Source organism: Schistocerca americana, chromosome 1 (genome assembly GCF_021461395.2).
Source record: "Schistocerca americana isolate TAMUIC-IGC-003095 chromosome 1, iqSchAmer2.1, whole genome shotgun sequence".
NCBI classification, from domain to species: Eukaryota; Metazoa; Arthropoda; class Insecta; order Orthoptera; family Acrididae; genus Schistocerca; species Schistocerca americana.
This window is the reverse complement of record NC_060119.1, coordinates 886503621-886511422: the sequence shown is the minus strand read 5'-3', so window position 1 is coordinate 886511422 and position 7802 is coordinate 886503621.

The following is a 7802-nucleotide window of genomic DNA, read 5'->3' as shown; positions in this document are numbered from 1 at the left end:
TTTACAATATATATAAATGACCTAGTAGATAGTGTCGGAAGTTCCATGCGGCTTTTTGCGGATGATGCTGTAGTATACAGAGAAGTTGCAGCATTAGAAAATGCGAAATGCAGGAAGATCTGCAGCGGATAGGCACTTGGTGCAGGGAGTGGCAACTGACCCTTAACATAGACAAATGTAATGTATTGCGAATACATAGAAAGAAGGATCCTTTATTGTATGATTATATGATAGCGGAACAAACACTGGTAGCAGTTACTTCTGTAAAATATCTGGGAGTATGCGTGCGGAACGATTTGAAGTGGAACGATCATATAAAATTAATTGTTGGTAAGGCGGGTACCAGGTTGAGAGTCATTGGGAGAGTGCTTAGAAAATGTAGTCCATCAACAAAGGAGGTGGCTTACAAAACACTCGTTCGACCTATACTTGAGTATTGCTCATCAGTGTGGGATCCGTACCAGATCGGTCTGACGGAGGAGATAGAGAAGATCCAAAGAAGAGCGGTGCGTTTCGTCACTGGGTTATTTGGTAACCGTGGTAGCGTTACGGAGATGTTTAATAAACTCAAGTGGCAGACTCTGCAAGAGAGGCGCTCTGCATCGCGGTGTAGCTTGCTCGCCAGGTTTCGAGAGGGTGCGTTTCTGGATGAGGTATCTAATATATTGCTTCCCCCTACTTATACCTACCGAGGAGATCACGAATGTAAAATTAGAGAGATTAGAGCGCGCACGGAGGCTTTCAGACAGTCGTTCTTCCCCCGAACCATACGCGACTGGAACAGGAAAGGGAGGTAATGACAGTGGCACGTAAAGTGCTCTCCGCCACACACCGTTGGGTGGCTTGCGGAGTATAGATGTAGATGTAGATGTAGTCTCTGGTGCAATTCTTCGTGTGAATTTCCTTGCGGTTTGCTGGATAATTCCAGAAACTGTGGCGACATTTTCAGAAATAATTACAGTGTGCCTAGGGTTAACAGTCCCAGACCATCAGCCACGCTGCTTATCCGTTGGAATTTGGCGCAGAGCTTGCAAATGGTTCTCTCATCGGGTCCTTTTGCAACGTTAATTCATGTTAGAAAACTGTGCCTTATTTCCATAGGGTTTTGTTATAACTTGTGGTATTCCAGTACCAGACAAACGCGACGTTCAATGCAGCACTTGATTTCAATCTCTTCCATCCATAAACTAACCTCCTTTCACGTTTCAGCAGTCAACTTATTGCTATGACCTGTGGTGCACTATTCGTAGGTACTATGTATTGAGATAATAGCGTCATTTGTGAGCAGCTTTCTGAACTTCTCTGTAACTCCTATAAAAAAATTCTTATGGCTTTCAAGATAAACGTGCCGTATACCGAATTTAATGGATCATATTACTATTATTTTTCCTTTCGTTCTTTTCTTTTTATGCATATTATATATATATATATATATATATATATATATATATATATATATATATATATTGTACCAGTGATACTATTGGGTCACATAGAAAACAAGTAGAGATACGCACTTCAATTTTTTAATTTCTATATATTCATCTGTTTTGTCTCTATAAGAGGTAGTGGGCGAACGAAAATAAAAGTGTGTGAAATCCTAAGGTCATCAGTCCATAAGCTTACACACTACTTAACCTAAATTATCCTAAAGACAAACACACACACCCATGCCCGAGGGAGGACTCGAACCTCCGCACAGTCCATGACTGTAGCGCCCTAGACCGCTCGGCTAATCCCGCGCGGCTAGCGGGCGGACTATGACGACTTCCGCAGAGTTAATGCTGTTAAGAAATGTGTATTCCAACCGTACATTAAAGAAGTGCTATAAAAAGTTATTAGGAAAGCAAAGTTTATTCGTACATTCATGACGGTCGTACCGTCTGTTCATCATTTCAATGATCTAAGCAGACAAGAAGAATTTGCGTGAGCAGAGGAGGAGCGATACGGAACCAGTATTGTCATACCAAGCTTTATGTACAATGGAAATGCTGAATATATATATATATATATATATATATGTATTGAATATTGAGGGTCTGTTGATATTACTGACAGTTAAAGTTCACACAGGATATGAGTACTTTCCAATTTCTTTCAATATTCTTTTTTTTAATTAATCAAGCAGCTATTACTTAAAAAGTTTCCATTATATATTATATTTTATGCTCCCCCCCCCCCCCCCCCCTATTCTTGCTACTATTGAATGGCGACCGTTTAAAGGACGTCGCCGAGCGGAATATGAACAACCTTTCAATTGTTGAGATCATAAAAAAAATGTTTTAGATAAATTATCCTTTTTATCGTTACAAGAAACTAATGAGACCTTTGTTGCATTTGTTACGTGTCCGTGAGATTGGGACTAATAAAAACTTGAAGCAGCAAATTAAAATTAAATTCTGCCTACAAATGAGACGCGCTGGGAATGCGGATATCAGCGGTTAGGGTAGGCGGCTGCTACGTTGGCCGCGCTTGGCGCCGTCTCTCTCACAGCAGATAATCTCTTTTCCTTCCAGTTAATGTCCTATACGGAAAGTGCATTCCTATAGGAAAGACGAAACTTTGTATGTGACATTAAAGTGCAAAATAATTCGTTCAAATTCTGTAAGACCGTATCAGAGAATAATCAGGTACATTAATGAATACGCACATAAATTTAGTCTAATTGAAAAGTACCGTACCGATGAAAACAAAATTTCATGTTTGAAAATTTTTTTCATAATTTTGTTAAACATTGTTTACAATGGAGTCAAAGGAAATGGCAATTGTTGAAAACTAATTACAAAATGCAGTATGCCAAGATGGCGGAAATTCGAGCCTGGCAACTGTTGAAAGTAACGCGCCAAACCGTGAACTGGCCGATGGCTACCAAAACAACCAGGTTGACGTTACACTATTAAAAATGATGACACTGGTAATATAACTAATCATGAAGTTGCTTTTATAACGCTCGATGAGACAATTTCTCAGGTACCGCCGGGAAACCGTTTTTTTCAAATAGTGAAACTGAAGCGCGCGACAGCGAAAATTCCTTTGATTAATAGAGCACTTCAGTTTTTTAATTTCTATATATTCATCTGTTTTGTCTCAATAAGTGGTAGCGTACGCGTACGCAGGACAGGAAACAGTTCATGAAAGCAATGCAAATACTAGTAGACACACAATTTGACATAGCTCATGCAATAATAACAACAAAAAAAATGGTTCAAATGGCTCTGAGCACTATGGGACTCAACTGCTGAGGTCATTAGTCCCCTAGAACTTAGAACTAGTTAAACCTAACTAACCTAAGGACATCACAAACATCCATGCCCGAGGCAGGATTCGAACCTGCGACCGAAGCAGTCACGCGGTTCCGGACTGAGCGCCTGGACCGCTAGACCACCACGGCCGGCTCCGCTTTCCGTCGACGAAGGATGCCGTCTTTCATTCGGCACTCCATACGACGCTTGGCACCTCAAGCAGGCGGGTCGGAGCCACCTTCGCGACTAAACGGAAGCCTTTGGACTGAGAGGTCTTGTGTTTTGCATATTGTTCATAAATTGTTGTTTTGGTATTAAGTTGGGTGAGGGTTCTTATGGATTTCCCGGGATTTGGTCTGTTGTCCGACCCGGGTTAGGTCTCGTTATTTTAAAGGTCAGTCCTTGTTTTGGCTTAGTACGATTTTGGTTTACTGCCTGGTGGTTCTGGTAGTACGCCGGGTCGCTGTGGTTGTGTTGCATTTTGTATGGGGCTGTGTGCTCGGAGCCGTGGAGTACCATTTGCGTGAACAGCTTCACTGGGGAGTGCTAATCGAGCCTATCTAGGTTTTCCTTGTATCAAATAATTTTATTATTATTTTCAAGTAACATTATCACTTAAATGATTTAATTCTTGTTGTCTTAATTGCAACTTGGGTACTGAGAGATTTAGTAGAGTAATCACGCAAGATTTAATAGTGGCACATGCCCTTTACCTTTCGTAGTCTGTTAATTACCGAAAGACCGTAAGCTCATACTCATATGACGCGATTTTCTTAAATTATTGTATTTTTACGTCATGTTATTGTTTTTTAAATTTGCTGATCACTGGTGTACTGTTCCAAGTATTAAAATGTTTCAGGTAGCTATTACTTGGGTGGAACGCGCGGAACCGCAACAGAGAGAGTAGTTGCGTGCCTTGCGTGTCCGTTGTTGGCGCGGCCAGATGTCCGTTGTTCGTTTTGGTGCACCTGAGTGAAGTATTGTGTTGCCTCCTCCCTTGCGGCCCCGTCGTGTTCTTCTCATAAACATTTCCTTCAAGACACTTTAGTTAATTTTATGCTAGTATTATTTTAATTTCTTACATTGGTAAAATCGTGCGGCCTTCATTATGCATACTGTTTGTCATAATGTCTCATATATCATGATGTGCGTGTGTAATGGTGCAATAAATTGATGATAGTTATTTCTGTTGGCGTCCTTTATGCTTCCTTTCTTGTCCCTATTGGTACGCTATCCTTGTACTTGTGTTGGTAACCCACAACAGTAACATCCGTAGATTATAAACAGGAACAAATTGCAGGTCACTTACAAAATCTTAGTGAAGCATATTCCCCAATTCAGGAGACGCAGTCCAAAGTGGATGCGTCGGTAAAAAATGTGAGAAACACAGTCAGCGAGCTGCAAGAGGTAGGCAAAAACCTACCTACAGAAATACACAACTCGAGTTTTGGATCAGACCAGTTAAGTTTAGAGTCAGAATTTGCCAAAAAACAGAGAGATAAGTTATGTGCAGATGTAAAGGAGATAACTGAAAAAGCTGAAGCCGGGATGCTGGATAAGGGCAGCACCCTTGCTGTAAAGGTAGTGCCAGAGAGTAAAATTTATGTAGATACTGTAGAAGAACCTCTGAAACAGAAAGAAAGTCAACTTCTAGCTAAAATAGATTCGTGTTTAAAGAAAGCGGAGGAAAGGTTACGAGGCAGCGTTGCTAAAACTACTGACATTCCGAAAGAACAGGACAGAAAACAAACCCAGCTTTAGAGAAGTTAGATACCTTCACTGGTTACCCACATTACGGGACAAGCCTGTCGAAGGAAAATAGCGAAGGTTGCACAGTTCACCAACACTTGCCGGCAGTTGCACCTGTCGAGCAAGCGCAGTTGCCATACGCTACGCCACGAGCGAACATAAAAACGCGGCGCTGACAGAGCAGCATGTTTGTCAACATTACTTGCAGATGAGGGATTACTTAGGCATCGACAATTTCCGATTTTTACCTCTGAAGGGAAAAGAACACATTCTGTGGTCTTTATCAGGGCATTTAGAAATTTTTTACCTCGTACATGGACTGAAGCCCAGAAAATTAGATTTGTTGTTGGATACACACAGGGTGATGTTCTGCTATGGGCTACGGACATGGCGGAACGTTGCCACTGTTATGAATGGGTTGAGAGAGCATTTCTGGATAAGTATTGGTCTGAGGCCGTACAGGAGAGGTCAGACGTGAAGTATTCAACCCTGCTCCATTTAACAGCAAGTATGGAGGCTTAAGGGGCTATTTTGAAAAATATTTGAATAAAACCAGATACTGGACGAACCCAGTATCTCAAGCAGACGTGCTGAAAATTTTAAAGAGCCGTCTTCCAGCCCAAATTAGGGAACATCTCATTACCATCCCGGAACACGACACCGAATACTTTCTGTCTGTACTGGAATCAATAGATTTGATGTACGAAGAGAGACCAGTGCAACCCAAGCCTGTTAATACACCGATAGCGCCACAGGTGTTTACGGACCAACAAGGAAACAACGGATTTGTAGCACAACACGGATGGCAACCTTACCCCACACGGACCTAATGTAAAGGCAACGTTAATCACAACAGCAATGGAGAAAGCCGTAAATTCTAAGGCGGATATTAAAGAAATGGGCAAAAATTTAGCAAAAACAACTACAACAGGCGAGTAACGTATGACCAGCCTGTACAGTATGTACAGACACAAGTTACTGGCAATAATAAGCTGATCGCTTGGTAAACGCAAAACAATAACAGACAACCGAATAACCACAGACAGCGGAATTCGGCCAGCAAAGTAATGCAGCGCTTGGAGAAAGCTACAAGCTAAGTAAAAATTCTATCCACAGTATTTACGTGTTTGCTAATGATTTCTGCTCCTGTCCACCTTCCCTACAATGACAGCTGCCGCTTGCCTCTGTAGCCCACCTCTCCTTACCATTGCCAACAAAGCAGTACACAATACAATATACATAGTTGGTGCACACACACTTTTTTTGTGTACTCGTGAACGTAATATCCTTCAAACTCCATGAAGCCTTCATATTTAGGTAAGACAGCAAATAGTATCATATTTCATTTGGCACTGCTGACGTAATTAATGTGGTAAAATTGGCCTCTTTTACGAGCATGACCACAAATGTCGGAAATTCACAACCGGTTATCAAATAGTTTTCAAATGATACAGAAAAAATATTTAAATTTTAATTTCCCTTCTTAGAGCCTTTAATTCACATGTGTCGTACTTTTAACAGCTCACTAAAATCATTAGGAGCCTCCTATTGTATAGGAAGAGGTGGTATAATGGGCCCACCACTTGGTTTTCTTGTCCTTAGTGCCACAATTTCTTTTCTACATAGTTGAAGCTTGCTAAGTATAGGAATCCAATTATTGGAAAGAGAAACAACATATTACTCTGGCTGCAGAATGCTAAGTATATTCCAACAGAAGTACTCAACCACTGAAAAAGAAACTTTAACAGTGGTTATTCAGACAATGACATAAAGAAATTTATTGTACCAGTCAATTATTGCATTGAACATCAGTTTCGAGTGTCCTCTTTCTACAAGGGCACGACCTCAATGTCTGCTACTTAGAATGTGAAGAGAATAAAGCACCGCATGTGTGCTGTCTCGATAACACTTAGGTGCAGAGACAGAGGCTCGCTGCGTTAATAAGGGAAGATCATTTACAGTGTATAATGTTAATAACTTTGAGTATGAGAGAAAACTAAAATGGTTGCCGAAAAACTGAAAGAGCAACAAAATGATTGTTCATTTAACAGAATAAGGTGTGGGTTGGTTCAAACGAAATACCAGTGTTAAGTGGAGAACCTCCTGAACTTTGTAGAAGTGGTTTTCGTTGATAAGAATCGAAATGGCCTCCCTAGATGGAGAGTGTGAATCCCAAATATTTATGTACAGAGGCTAGTGTGATAAAGTATTCTTGTCTATGAACGTTTTGGAACAAAAATATACATGCACACTAGATTTTTTTATTTGTGCAAGTGAATATATTGTGAGAAGGGAATTGCAAAGATGTCTACAAATTTAGAATGGAGCTTATAGGATTAAAATATAGCTGTATCCCATAATGTCAATGTATCTCTGGGATGAGACTGTTACAGTTGTTTTTGGACCCTTACCAAGGGGAACTGTGGTGTGACGTGCATTGTCGTTACCATAGCATTATAGTCTAATTGTAAGTTACAAGACATATCGTAACATTCAAAAACGCTGCAACAACAGGCGACGAAAAGAGCATGTTACATGTGTAGTGTCCTTTAACCTACTTGCGTGCAGCATTGCTAGACGAAAAACTGGCGCCAGCTCTAGGTACAGGATGTTCATGGCCTCCCTTCTGATGAGAAGCAGAACGTTATAACCAGGAAAGCCACAGATGGGCTAATTGTAACTCTATGCATCATACAACGTTACCTTGTGAGACGTTGTGCAGTGTGATGGTGGTGCACGCAATGCCAGCTAAAGGTGTCGGAGCAGCATCAACAGACAGTTCATCAGCCTGATGAGACATCGAAGCAATTC